This window comes from Balaenoptera musculus, chromosome 12, assembly GCF_009873245.2.
Source record: "Balaenoptera musculus isolate JJ_BM4_2016_0621 chromosome 12, mBalMus1.pri.v3, whole genome shotgun sequence".
Classification (NCBI taxonomy): Eukaryota; Metazoa; Chordata; class Mammalia; order Artiodactyla; family Balaenopteridae; genus Balaenoptera; species Balaenoptera musculus.
Genome location: NC_045796.1, coordinates 38763985 through 38776606, shown reverse-complemented (window position 1 = coordinate 38776606; position 12622 = coordinate 38763985). Strand labels below are relative to the sequence as shown.

Sequence of the window (12622 nt, the reverse complement as noted above, 5' to 3'; positions counted from 1 at the left end):
AAGACCTATAATCATTAGCACTCAGTGACTCCCTTCCCCAAAATATAGGGAGTTATATTTTCTTGTTTAGTAAACCAACTCTCATATTTTACCCCTAATTATGATAACTAATTAAGGGCTTTTTGTTGCTGAAATGAATAATCTTTTTCCTGTGTCAAAGATATTCTTTTTTTTTTTTTTTAATTTTTTAATTAATTAAGTAATTAATTTATGGCCGTGTTGGGTCTTCGTTTCTGTGCGAGGGCTTTCTCTAGTTGTGGCAAGCGGGGGCCACTCTTCATCGCGGTGCACGGGCCTCTCACTATCGCGGCCTCTCTTGTTGCAGAGCACAGGATCCAGACGCGCAGGCTCAGTAATTGTGGCTCACGGGCCCAGTTGCTCCGCGGCATGTGGGATCTTCCCAGACCAGGGCTCGAACCCGTGTCCCCTGCATTGGCAGGCAGATTCTCAACCACTGTGCCCAGCAGGGAAGCCCCAGACATATTCTTGAAAGAAATACAGGCCTAATGACTGGAATTGAGATATAACATGTACTTTGTAATATATATTAGTTTATATTTTTTGAGACTTGTATGTATGTAATAATATAATTTATGTCACATGTTACTAAATCCTAGCATTTAATCCTGAATCCACGTCAGTTTGAGTTGAGTTACGAATACGTTTCTAGCCGAAATTTTATGTTTGAACTGTATTTTCTTTACTCTGAACAGGATGCATTTTTGCTTTTGTTAAGGTCTTGAGTTCAAATTTGTCTCCTTTAACTTGTATTTGCTTTTGCACATCCTCTCTTGCACATTTCTATTAAAGAATCCATTAACCACTGTGCTTTTAGATTAAGGCTACATGTGAAAGAGGTTATGTGCTAATTTATTTGCATTATTTGTATTATCCCTAAGTTGAAACCTGTAGGTTTTTAGATATTCCCCTCAAGGCTTCAGAAACTACTGAATCCAATATTATAATACCTGCTAGTACAGGCCAATATGCATAGTTTCATTCCCAATCATGATGGTTAACTTCATGAAAATATTGTTGCAGAAGCTAAGGTTTGGGGGAATCTCACATGTTCACTGGGATTAAATTGCTCCCCAGTTCATCCAACTTAACTTTCTAACATGCCAGGGGTAGCTGAAAATGGGGCACGTTATAGGAATTGCTTCAAACCAATGAAACATGATTAAACATGAAAACTGAAGTGCCTAAAATCAACCATTTAATTAAGAAATAGAATATTTTATTGACAATGCTGGAAATAATTCAGGGAACACTTTGTTCTTTTCCAAGTGGTTGGAGTTACTGAAAGATAAGAGAAAGTAGTGTTATTTCTCTCCTATGATTGAAATTTTTATGATTATAGATTGATCTTCATGAAATATGATTAATGTCACAATTCTTCCCATGTCCAAAATGAAGATTTTGTAAGATATAGTATGAATCAACACAATAATTACTACATACCCGAGGCCATTCTAAATGAATTATTTCATTTCACCTTTATAATAACCCTCTATTAGTCTGCTCTGGCTGCCATAACAAAATACCACCGACAGGGTGGCTTAAACAACTAAGATTTATTTTCTCACAGTTCTGGAGGCTGCAAGTCTGAAGTCAGACTACCAGCATGGTTGGTTCCTGATGAGGCTCTCCTCCTGGCTTTCAGATGGCTGCCTTCTTGCTGTGTCTTTCCATGGCCTCTTCTTTATGTGCACATGAAGAGAGACAGTGAGCTCTGCTCTGTCTCTTCTTATAAGGCCACTAATCTTCTTTGGCCAGAGCCCTGCACCTATGACCTCATTTACCCTTAATTTCTTCTTAGAGGCCCCTTCTTTAAATACAGCCACACTGAGGGTAGGGCTTCAACATATGGATTTTGAGGGGATATAAACATTCATTCTATAACATCCTCCAAAGTAGGTTCTGTTATAATCATCCCCAGTCTACAGAAGAGGCAGTTGAGACCAGAGAGTTTGGTGATTTGCCAAGTACCACACAAGTGTTAGAGCTAGGATTCAAACCCAGGCTATCTCACTCAAGTCTCATGCCCTTAATCATAACTTTATCCTCTGCATTAGCCTGAGATTACATAGAAAAGGTACAAAGAAAAGGTGAAAAAATAGAGATATTCTGTGATATGAAGAAGACATGAAAAAGGAGGACTTAGAGGGTTCAGATGTCTTATTTAAAACAAAGTTATAGGACTTGTAAAATTGCTCTAATGTAGAATGAAATTAATCATGTTTCTAAGTTTTCTGTGTGGTCTGTCTTTGTTTCTTTTGCTTAGTTTTAAATCAGCCTTCCTCAGAGTAAAGCCTGTAACAGATTTTCAGGCTCACCTTGTACTTATTGAATCAGAATCCCTGGGGGGAGTGGAATCCTGAGACTACATTTGGAAAGATTTCCCCAAATGCTTCATATGTACTCTAAGGTTTGAGACTCACTGGTCCTCAGAGGGACAGACGATTCAGGTTAGAAGACATATGTTGGAAAGTGACCCATGTTTGAGTGAGGCACTGGCCATGTTTAAGTTCTTGCTCAATACAAAAAGGTTGACATGCACCAAGATCTTTAAAGACAGCTCTCCAAGGAAAATATATTTAACTTTTAGGTAATCTATTCATACTACCAGTATTTGCTCTTCTTGTTTCTCACTGTTTGCCTTGGATATTTTCCCAGCCCCATGATTTGGCTTCATTTCTTGGTTGCCACTTTGTTAAGTCTTTTGTCTACCGCTTACAAGGAAAGGTGTTATATGCAGAATATCATGTACTGCTTCACTCACGACAGACTCCCTTTCCTCTTTTTTCTAACTTTGCTATTCCTTATGACCTAGAGGGTGGTAAGTCATCCACATGGCTTAATTTGAGAATACTGACAGGCTCATCTGACTCAACATTTTTTGAGAATTTAATTCCTACCATGGACTACTTACATTGCATGGAGCATTTATCCCAAGATAGACTCCAGTCAAAGTCCCACGATCAGTTTTGATTGGGGAACGCTTCAGTTCGATCTCCATCTTGGAAATAAACAGTGCACATTTAGCATAGTAAACATTCTAAAAACAAAAGGACTAAGTCAATATAGTTAACCCACGAATATTCAAACTTATTTGATCCCACACCCGTATTTTCTGCACAGATGTGCTGATGTTCCAAGGAACTAATGTTCTGTGGACACATTTCAGGACTACTACACTGCATTGGTATATGATGGTTCACTGGTTGAGGCTTCATTTCTCAAACATCTTTTTTAAAATATGAAGCACTTACCTGGGGCAGGGGAAGGGAGTGCTCTATAAATACCTCTGTGAATTTTTACCACAGAGAGTTTAAAGGATAAGCTAGCAGAGGGTACAGGACAAGGAGAACTTCACTTGTTCTCCTTCTCCAAGGCATATATATTTTGAGACAAGAAGGAAAGCGTGAAAGAACTAGAACTGAAATTTTGGGTGTAACCAGAGTGATTGTGGATATTCTGAGTTAACTCCAGTATACTTGGAAAGTAGGATTCAAAGAATGGAGAAGATGGGGGGCTTCCCTGGTGGCACAGTGGTTGAGAATCTGCCTGCCAATGCAGGGGACACGGGTTCGAATCCTGGTCTGGGAAGAATCCCACATGCCACGGAGCAACTAGGCCCGTGAGCCACAACTACTGAGCCTGCGCGTCTGGAGCCTGTGCTCCGCAACAAGAGACAGTGAGAGGCCCGCGCACTGCGATGAAGAGTGGCCCCCGCTTGCTGCAACTAGAGAAAGCCCTCACACAGAAACGAAGACCCAACACAGCCAAAAATAAATAAATAAATAAATAAAAATTAAAAAAAAAAAAAAGAATGGAGAAGATGAAAGGAAGAGAAGATGAAAGGAAAGATGGATGTGAAGATGGGGGATCTGAAGGAAGATTTGTGTCCTTCACATTTTTTTTGAGCTGCCAATCCTGGCAGGAGGGTAGAAAATTGAGATGCAGGTATAGGGATGTGTGTATGTGTGTGTGTGTGTGTGTGTGCATGCTTACACACTCTTCTGCCTATCTATCTATCTATCTATCTTTAAATTATTAAAGTTAATCATCTCAGGGCTCTAAACTTATGATACCAATGTCATAGTCAGTCCTTTCTAAAACTTTCTAAAATTGTGAAGTTGTTGGACAAGAGAAAGCCTAATATCCTGATGTGTGTGACGACAAGAGTATGGTCATAAATTAGAACCCATGGAGCTTTTATTTTTACTTTTACTTTGTTTTCTTTCATTTCTGTCAATTTTATTAGTGTTCTTAGAACCTCTTTTTCTGAAGAAAGACTTTGAAACTTTCTGTAAATTTTTTAAGAGGCAAATTTTTTAATCAGTTGAATAAAAGCAGGTGAAGTAGGATTTCATCTCTTTTTCATTTTCCCATTAGCACAAAGATACTGGCAAAATTCATGTTTGTCTTAGGTTGTGACCATACTGCTGGCATCCTCTATAGGCTAATATCATTTTGTGAAGTAGATATAGAAGTATATATTCTAAGAACACTTATTGAATTTTAGCTTGAAATCACAAACCATCCATAGAATGTGTGCTTTTAGGCAAAAACTCTAAAAAGAAATTTGAATTCTTTCTAAACGTTTATAGTAAAACTGAGCATTTGAAACTTCTCAATATTTGCATTTCTGTCCTGGCAATGTACAACCGCATAGGAAAGGCCAATCCTAATCTACAGTTTTTCAACTTGGCACATTTTGCTTCTGTGAGAGCCTCCTTTTGGGGCTGTTTCCTTTTCTACTTGTATTCCTTTTCCATATCCCTCTCATGTCTCCACACTGTCACTCTGTTCATCAAAGCCTGCCCTCAGGAAAGGAGCTGATAGGCTACTTCATAATAAGTATTAATAACTGATAAGGCTGAACACATTACAGGAGGAGTTTATTATATTTTATTAATGTTAATCCTTGATTCCAAGTGAATTAAGTTCTCTTTGTAAAATTTCATCCACCAGCAATGTTTAGGAAAGGTAAGCCTGCAGTGGTTTGCTGGAGCCAGGTGGTACTGATTCTCAAGAGCTGATTGTTAAATGTTTATGAATTGTTGTGAGCTGGTTGTTAAACATAGCCATTATTAAAAATTAAATTATATAAATGTATAATTAATTAAATCATATTAAAAACAAAGATTTTACTCCAAACTTATCATGTCCTAATTATGTTAATTATTGTTATTATTATTATTAAGTAATTATTTCAATACTACCTGTGCTCTTGAGGACATTTTTGTCTGTTGTATCGGGGGTTGTATAACCACACATCTTGTCTCAACTTCGCTCAAGTGACATTATATTGTTAGCTTGGAATTGGCCATGATAGACGTATTTACACCTCGGAAATCAGCAAATACTCCAAATCACAGTTTGGTTTATTGTTTTGCTGTTTGTCTGAACTTAAGAAAGTCCTATAGAAAATGTTAACTTGCTGATTAAACTTAAAGGTGTGGTATAGCTATAGATTTTACATTGCTTAGTAGCACAAAAATTGAGGAAATATTCTCTTAGTATTTGTATACTGTTATTCAGTTCAGCGAAGAAGTCATTCATATCATTATGAGACAAATTTTCTTCATTTCACTTTCTCAATATTCATTAAAGTAAGAGAAAATATCAACAACATTCATAATGGGAATCTCCTTTCATAGATTGCAGCCATAGGTTAGCTACTGTGACGATTAATGACATGTGTCAAATAGGCTAGGCCATGGTATGCAGATGTTTGGTCAAACATTCTTCTAGATGTTTCTCTGAAGTTGTTTTTAAATTTTATTTATTTTTTAATTTTAATTTAAAAAATTTTTGGCTGCACCGTGCAGCATGCTGGATCTTAGTTTCGCGACCAGGGATCGAACCTGTGTCCCCTGCATTGGGAGTGTGGAGTCTTAACCACTGGACCACCAGGGTGGTCCCTGAAATTATTTTTTAGATGAGATTTAAACCAATAGACTTTGAGTAAAGCAGCTTGCCCTCCCTATGTGGGTGGACCTCATCCAATCAAGTGAAGGTCTTAACAGAAACAGCTGATGTTTCTCAAAGAAGAGGGAATTCTGTCAGCAGACTGACTTCAAAATGCAGCTCTTCAATTCTTTCTGGGATCTCTACCCTACTGGCCTACCCTGCAGATTTTGGATTTGGCAGTCTGCACAATCATAATGAGCCAATTTCTTGAACTAAATCTCTCTCTCTCCCATATATGGGTATATGGGTATATGAGCCAATTTCTTGAACTAAATCTCTCTCTCTCTCTCATATACCCATATAAATCTCTCTCATATACATGTACATACGTGTGTGTGTATATATATATATATATATATGTATAATGTACACACATACACACACACACACCCCATTCCATTTCTCTGGAGAACCCTGACTAATACAGCTACTGACTCAAGAGTTTGACAAAACAAAGAATGTGTGTGAAACAATTGGCTATTTGGAATTTGCAGTAAATAGTACTGCATATTTACAAATTATCTGTGATTTATGTGCCATGCATTCTGAATATGTCTGACATTTATTGAAAACTTATGTATGCATGTATATGCAAACATTTTTTTTTCTCAGAGATTCACATGTTAAATATTTAGCAGCAAACCAGTGATGAAAGTGTGCATGAGTTCTCTCAATCAGATTGTCTCTGTGTATGTGAGATGTGCTAAAAGTTTAGAGCTGCTTGATTTTCATGTTTCCTCAAATGTTTTTCAAAATATTTTTAATATGGGGAAATAAAAACCACCCTTATCCAATATTGTTAACGTTAATTGAAAGACATAAATCTTTTGTTTTCTGAGTATGGAACAGCTAATATTAACTGCATTGTGTCTTTCAATGCAAAATTCCAAAAGTAATTAACTATAGTTTAATTAATATAATATTTTCAGGAAAAATGCTGTTGGGATACTAATACTGCAACGGCAAAGTTCATGTGTGAGTAACTGCAGGTGTTCAGTTTTCAAAGCCTCTGAAAACACTTGAACATTGAAACCTATATGACATTTCATCTCCTGAAGAGAGATATAGTTTGAGTGGATTCTATAGTTGTTTGAAGTATTCAGTTTCATAATGCCCCAGCATTTCAAATTCAGGATTTAATAATCTCTCACCTGCTAAATCATCAAATGCCCTTTCATAACAGGATGCTGTAGTACCTTTCATTTCAGTGGCAGCCATGGGACAATATGGTCTTAAGTCATTGATATTGATAAAGAACCTGCAGAGCACCAGGGCGGGGAAAATAAGGAAAGAAAGATCTTGCCTGGACTTAATATGTGTTTGCTCCTTCAAAAGGCAGGAGAATATTAACTTTAATTTATTCAGTAATGCATTTTTTTTCAACCTGCAGCGTTACAGAATGTGGAAAAGAAAAAGAATAGATATGCAAAATAGTAGGAAGCCCTTTGTATGAATAGTGCTTTCTTAATGTTCAGTTATTGATTTTCTTTGTGTGACTTGACTTTGCAATGAATATGATGGAAAGACAAAATCAATATGAAATAAAATTTACCGAAGGGCTGTTTTCTGTGTAATACACGTTTTATAAATTTCTGGAGTGTTTAGGTTTGTCTTTGCAAGCAGCTTAAAAAGCACACGAAGTCAGTGGCAATAGCAGTGTAGCAAAATAAGTACTTAATTTCTAGACTGGTGATAATAGAGTCCTGCTCTATAATGGCTACTTTATAACACTGACTGGTTTTAAATTGGTCTGATTTTGGGTGCCTCCTTTTAAACTAGTCATGGGCCTTAAACCCATACCTAGAGTCAGTGCTACCTGATGCTTGTATATAGCACTGTGAACAGAATGTTTCCCTTGCTATTATTTTATTTTAGAGGCACAAAAACCTGGGATGCAGCAGAGTATAAATAGCTGCCATGGTTCCCTATTTTACACGTGAGAAAGCTGGCTTAGAGTGATGTGGTGCCAGATCTGAACCTAAGGTTTCTTAATTCTCAGCCTGATTCCAACCACCCAGAGTCCACATCATCATTGCTTTCCCAACCAAGAATAAGGAAGAATAACGCTGATTCCTTAAATCTTCATATAATACCCACATGCCCATTTTGGCTACTTCTATTCAACTGCAGCAGTTTCAGATGGGACTGAATTATTTAGCTTCGTTACCCACCCCGCCACACTGTTTATCAAATGACTATAGTAAACAAAAGCAGGAAATTAGCCGCATCTGTATCATTACTCAAATCATCATCTTTAAAAGTTGTAAAAAAAATGTGCTAATATCACTGCAAAATAAACCAGCAAAGAAAAAATACCAGTACGTAGGGGTGGTGTTTGTAGTCAAAGAGCACTTGGATTCTTCTTGACTTCTCCTAGCCAGGAATTGGAATTTGACTGTGGTGGAGTGGTAAGAACAGGTGGGCGTCAGCTGAAGATTTGTTCTGGTTTGTCGGTGCGTGCTGCTCTGTGAGGATGGAAATAAGAATGGATTTTAAGGGCAGAGAGTAAACAGAAATTCTTAGCTTTAGTGAGAAATGAGAGCACACAACAGAGACACTCCAAGAGGAAAGGAGATCACAACATCAGAGGGACTCTTAAAAGTCACCAGTCTGAATGCCCATCTGCAGAGCACTCCCTTCTGTAACAGCCAAGGGAAATGGGCATAGCTTTGGGACACACTTTTCCTTGAGAGACAGCCCTTTCCATTGTTGGACAGCTAAAATTTACATATTTTTTCATACATTAAAGAAAAATTCTGTCTTCCTATAATGTGTACCGAATTCTGTGATTCTAGAGTAATGTTCTGGCTCTGGAAACAATCAACAAATGGTTTGTGTATTGATTCATCTTCTCAGTAATAGAGTCAGTATTTACTGAGCAACTGTAATGTGTTAGGAATTACGCCAGGTGTAGAGTGTATCTAGCTCTTTTTCTGCAGGAAAATCCTTCAAATATTTGAAGTCCTGTAGCCCTGAAAACATTTATTTCATTTCTCAGATGCCATAATTCCATGTCTTTCACTGTTCTGGTTTCTCTCTTCTGCTTGCATCTAGTTTGTGAGATGGAAAGGGGAAGATGATTACTGGACGTATTGATGATTACTGGACATATCTAATAAGACGGGAAAATTTCTTATTTCATGGAGTACAGTATACTTTCTTACTGCAAGAGGTCACATAGTGTGTATCACATATAAGAAACTCTAATTCTGGTATTATCATTTTTCGGTCATTATTCCATTTTATTTTTAAAATTGCCTACTCTTGAGGAATTTTAGTAATTTATAAATTATTGAGTGCTTTTGTTTCAAGGTGTATGCCTCTTATGCAATGCCTGCTAATTTATCTTAGGGTTTCTGAATTTCAATCTTCGTTACAGAGACACTGTCTAAATGTTTCCTTTTTTGTTTTGTTTTTTTTGTTTTTTTAAAATCAGAATGAACTTACTCAGCAACTTTATTCTCTTTCATTTCTTAAGAGATTGCCTATTTGAAAAATGTTAATATTTTCAGTTGATAAGCAACTTACGTAAATAGCTCAATGAGTTTTCAAATTCCTCAGCTGTTGAGTATTATTTTAAATTTATGCTATGTAGATTTTAAAAAGAAATACCTATGGAAATGAGAAACAGAGCGCTTATGGTCAGGCTATGAAAATAAATCCTTACCTGGATTAAGTCTCATCTGTATGTGTTGTAAATTGTTGGGGAATGAACTGATTTTACACGTGACAAGTTTGTTGGGCTTTAATAACTTCTGGTGCTTATGGATTTTTGTAGCCCTCTGTCCAAACTTGAAAGTCCCACGTATAGTAAACTTTTAGGTTGATATTGTAAACTCCTTGTAGATTTTTTAGGCTCCACCTTACTAGGTACCTAGTTCTAGCATTTCTCTGTATACAGCTTTTGGTCAGTTTTGGGGCAGGGAAAGAACAACACGGATTTTGGAAAAATGTGGTACTGTCATAATAAATAGTGTCCATTTATAGACTTGGTAGAGCTCACTTTTCTCAATGTATATGAATTATAGTGCATAGGAGTTCAGTCTATGTTGTTTGCTAAGTAATGTTTTTCAATTATCTCTTGTTCTGAGAGAATGTATTGGATAGAAATGATAGGAGGTAATTAGGAAACTAATACTTTACTGAATTGGCCTCTTTACTTTATTGAAATCTAAAGCATAATTTACTTCTAATTATTTTGTTTTAATATTTATTTATTTATTTATTTAGCTAAAGAGTTTTCACCAGCATTATTGAAGGTGGCAATTTTCTTATAACACTTTTTTTAAATGTTGTATTTCTTTTTAATTTATAATTTATTCTTTTTATTTTTATCCAGGTACAGTTGATTTATAATATTACAGTAGTTTCAGGTGTATAACATAGTGATTCAAAATTTTTATAGATTAGACTCCATTTAAAATTATTATAAAATATTGGCTATGTTTTTTGTGTTCTACCATATATTATGTAGCTTATTTATTTCATACATAGTACTTTGTACCTCTTAATCCCCTACTCTTATCACTCTTATCACTCTTATCATGTCCCTCCCCTCCCCTTCTCCCCACTGATAACCACTAGTTTGTTCTCTATATCTGTGAGTCACAGATACTTTGTTTTTAATATTGAAGAAATTTAGACAATTACTCTTACACCTCCTTCAGGGCTACTTAGAACCACCATAACACAAAGACAACATCATGGCTGGATCCACGACTTGAGAAAAAGGCTAAACCTCCAGAAGGATGCAAAGAAAATGAGCTCCCATATGGCTGGGAAAAAAATTGATGATCCCATATACAGCACTAATTATGTTGACCGGGACGAGTGACTTACAGGGTCTTGGTTCCTCGACTGGGAGACGGGCCTGAGGCTCTGGGGTGGAAGCACTGAGTCCAGGATGCTGGACCACTAGAGAATTCCTGGCCCCAGGGAAGATTAATCACTGAGAGCTCTCACAGGGGGGCTCTATCTGAATCCAAGACCCTGCTCCACCCAACTGCCAGCAGCTCCCAGCACTGGATGCCTCATACCAAACAAACACGACAGGAACACAAACCCACCCATCAGCACACTGACTACCTAAAGTCATATTAAGTTTACAGACACCCCAAAACACACCACCTGACATGGCCCTACTCACCAGAAGGAAAAGACTCAGCTCCACCCACCAGTGGCAGGCACCAGTCCCTCCCATCAGGAAGCCTACACAAGCCACTGGACCAACCTCACTACTGGGGGCAGAGAACAGAAGCAAGAGGAACTACGGACCTGCAGCCTGGGGAAAGGAGACCTCAAATACTGTAAATTAGACAAAATGAGAAGACAGAGAAATATCTTGCAGGCAAAGGAGCAAGATAAAAGCCCACAAGACCAAATAAATGAAGAGGATATAGGCAAACTACCTGAAAAAGAATTCAGAGTAATCATAGTAAAGATGATCCAAAATCTTGGAAATAGAATAGAGAACATACAAGAAACTTTTAACAAGGATCTAGAAAAACTAAAGAGCAAAGAAATGGTAATGAACAACACAATAACTGAAATTAAAAATACTCTAGAAGGAATCAATAGCAGAATAACTGAGGCAGAAGAATGGATAAGTGAGCTGGAAGATAGAATGGTGGAAATAACTGCCGCAGAGCAGAATAAAGAAAAAAGAATGAAAAGAATGGAGGGCAGTCTCAGAGACCTCTGGGACAACATTAAGCACACCAACATTCGAATTATAGGTGTCCCAGAAGAAGAAAAAAAGAAAGGGACTGAGAAAATATTTGAAGAGATTATAGTGAAAACATCCCCCAAATGGGAAAGGAAAGTCAGTCAAGTCCAGGAAGCGCAGAGAGTCCCATACAGGATAAACCCAAGGAGAGACATGCCAAGACACATATTAATCAAACCAACAAAAATTAAACACAAAGAAAAAATATTAAAAGCAGCAAGGGAAAAGCAACGAATAACATACAAAGGAATCCCCATAAGGCTAACAGCTGATCTTTCAGCAGAAACTCTACAGCCCAGGAAGGAGTGGCAAGATATATTTAAAGTGATGAAAGGGAAAAACCTACAACCAAGATTATTCTACCCAGCAAGGATCTCATTCAGATTCGATGGAGAAATCAAAATCTTTACAGACAAGCAGAAGTTAAGAGAATTCAGCACCACCAAACCAGCTTTACGACAAATGCTAAAGGAACTTCCCTAGGCAGGAAACGAGAAGGAAAGACCTACAAAAACAAACCCAAAACAATTAAGAAAGTGGTAATAAGAACATACATATCAATAATTACCTTAAACATGAATGGATTAAATGCTCCAACCAAAAGACACAGGCTCCCTGAATGGATACAAAAACAAGACCTGTACATGTGCTGTCTACAAGAGACCCACTTCAGACCTAGAGACACATACAGACTGAAAGTGAGGGGATGGAAAAAGATATTCCATGCAAATGGAAATCAAAAGAAAGCTGGAGTAGCAATTCTCCTATCAGACAAAATAGACTTTAAAATAAAGACTAGTAAAAGAGACAAGTAGGGACACTACATAATGATCAAGGGATCAATCCAAGAAGAAGATATAACAGTTGTAAATATTTATGCACCCAACATAGGAGCACCTCAATACATAAGGCAAATGC

General features: G+C 37.2%; 1 protein-coding gene across 3 annotated transcripts in view; it reads left to right on the top strand.

Annotated features, from left to right (window-relative positions):
* The window catches only part of NKAIN2 (sodium/potassium transporting ATPase interacting 2), a 1014504-nt gene that overhangs the window by 112239 nt on the left and 889643 nt on the right, over positions 1-12622 (top strand). The gene's annotated exons all lie outside the window — the stretch shown is intronic.